The sequence below is a fragment of the Crocuta crocuta genome, unplaced genomic scaffold, assembly GCF_008692635.1.
Source record: "Crocuta crocuta isolate KB4526 unplaced genomic scaffold, BGI_CrCroc_1.0 scaffold1373, whole genome shotgun sequence".
Classification (NCBI taxonomy): domain Eukaryota; kingdom Metazoa; phylum Chordata; class Mammalia; order Carnivora; family Hyaenidae; genus Crocuta; species Crocuta crocuta.
In genome coordinates, this window is record NW_027530659.1 from 83,468 (window position 1) to 86,221 (window position 2,754).

Genomic DNA, 2,754 nt, shown 5'->3' on the forward strand with positions numbered 1-2,754 from the left:
TGCAAGTACCATACTGTTTTAATTGCTATAGCTTTGTAGTATGTTTTGAAGTTGGGTAGTGTGAGTCCTCCAACTTAATTTTTCTTTTTCAAGACTCTTATTTTTATTAACAGCCCCTTCCAATTCTGTATAAATTTGAAGATCAGGTTTTCCATTTCTATGAAGAAGGCTGAATTTTTGTTGCATTGAATTTGTAGATCATTTTGCATATTGTTGACATCTTAACAATGCTATGTCTTTGTAACCATGGACACACATTGTCTTTCCATTTATTTAGGCCTTCTAAAATTTGTTTCAGAAATATTTTATAGCTTTCAGACCACAAATCTTTCACCTCTCTGGTTAGATATACTGTAAAATATTTACTTATTTTAGATGCTATTGTAAATTTAATCGCTTTTTTATTTCCTTTTTGGATAGTTTATTCCTGTTGTATAGAAACACATATGAATTTTTAGTGTTCTTGTACCCTGCAATTTTGCTAAATTGGATTATTAGCAGTACTAGCTTTCTTGTGGATTATTTGGGTTTCTATGTATTAAAAAATCATACCGGTAGTAAATGCAGACATTACTTTTTCCTTTCCAATTATTTTTTTTTTCTTATAGAATAGCTCTGGCTAGAACTTCTAGTACAATGGTGAAAAGCAGCAATAAAAGTTGGCAGTCTTGTCTTGTTCTTGATCTTAGAGGAAACCTAAGTCTTTCACCACCAAGTACCATGTTAGCTGTGGAATTTTCAAAACTATCTGTTATCATGTTGAGGAATTTTCTGTTTCTAGGTTTCTGAGTTTTTATTATTAAAGGGTACTGGAATTTGTCAAATGATTTTTCTTTGTCAACTGAGATAATAATGTTTTCTTCTATTATTTCTATGAATGTAATGTATTACATTGATTGATTTTCTTATGTTGAAACACCCTTGAATTCCCAGGACAAATCCCATCTGGTTATGCCAAATAATCTGTTCAATATGCTATTGAATTTTATTGCTTTTGTATTTAGGATATTTGTGTTATATTTATAAAATGTATTATTTTTTATTTTTAATTGTAATATCTTTTTCTGATTTTGATATCAGGGTAGTGCTGGCCTCACAGAAAGAGTTTTAGAAAACATTTATCCAATTTCTTGGAAGAAGTTGAGAATGCTTGGTGTTAATTCTTCATTGAATACTTAAGAGAATTCATTGGTGAAAGTATCTGCTCTAGGACATTTTTTTGGGGGGCGGAGGTTTTGATTACTGATTCAATCTCTCTTTTAGGTCTTTTGAGAATTTTTCATTATGGTAAAAATACATAATATAAAACTTAGCATCTCAACTATTTTTAAGTATACAGTTAAGTAAAGGTTGAATATATTCACATTGTGAAAAGATCTCCAGAAATTTTTCATCTTGCAAATCTGAAATTCTATACCAATTAAATAATTCCCCATTCTTCCTCTCCCCAGCCCATGGAAACCACCATTCTACTTTCTGTAGCTATGACTTGACTACTTTAGATACATTATGTAAGCAGAACCATACACTATTTACTTTTATGTAACTGGCTAATTTTACTTAGCATAATGTCATCAAGGTTACTTTCATGTTGAAGAATAAGACAGGATTTCTCTACTTTTTAATACTGAATAAAATTCCATTGGATGTACATACATGTTTTGTTTATCCATTGATACTTCAATAGACATTTTAATTCCTGTTACTTCTTGGTTATTGTGACTAGTACTGGTATGAACATGCATGTAGATAACTCTTCAAAACCTGATGTCAATTATTTAAGATGTATACCTAGAAGTAGAACTGTTAGATAATATGGTCATTCTATTTTAAAATTTTTGAGGACCGTCCAAACTGTTTCCCACAGTGGTTGCACCATTTCAATCCCACTAACAGATCTTAAGTGTTCCAAATTTTCGACATCCTTGCCAAAGCTTGTTGTTACCTGTTTTTTTTTCTTTTATAGTAGCCATCCTAATAGGTGTAAGGCAGTATCACATTGTGGTTTTGAATTGCATTTCTCTTATGATTAGTGATTTTGAGCATCTTTGCATATACTTGTTGGCCATTTGTATATCATCTGTGAAAAGTATATTCAAGTTCATTGCCCATTTTTAAATAAAGTTGTTTGAGTTACAGTTCTTTATAAATTCTAAATATTTTCCCATTATTAGATACATAATTTGCAATTATCTTCTTCCCTTCATAGGGTACCTTTCATTCTGTTGATCGTGCTCTTTGAATCACAAAAGTTTTTATGTTTGATGTAGTCCCATTTGTCTACTTTACCTTTTGTTGCTTGTACTTTTGGTGTTATATTGAAGAAATCATTGCCAAGTCCAATTTATGAAGATTTTCCCTTCTGTTTTATGTAAGAGTTCTATAATTTTGGTTCTTACACTTAAGTTTTTAATCTATTTTGAGTTATTTTTTTGTATGTAGTACAAGAGAAGGGCCCCAATTTCTTTTGGATATAGATACCCAGTTTTCCCATCACCATTCCTGTTTTTTGTTTGTTTTGTATTTCCTTTTGTTTTTACTTCCATTTGAATTAGTATCTTTTTATTCTTTTAGTAATCTGTTCCAGAATCAATTAATTCCATTTGTAGGTGATGAAATATGTAAGGGATCCACTTCAACTGTTGGCAGAGTTATGAGTATGGTCTTTCCCTTTACTTGAACTCAGAATTAAGACTTTTGGTTCCTGTATTTTATATTCCAGTCCCAGAAGTAGTTTTCACTGTAGAAGTTATC

General features: G+C 30.7%; 1 protein-coding gene across 4 annotated transcripts in view; it reads right to left on the reverse strand.

The window, feature by feature from the left end:
* The window catches only part of GPRASP2 (G protein-coupled receptor associated sorting protein 2), a 118,764-nt gene that overhangs the window by 38,658 nt on the left and 77,352 nt on the right, over nt 1-2,754 (reverse strand). The window lies entirely within an intron of this gene.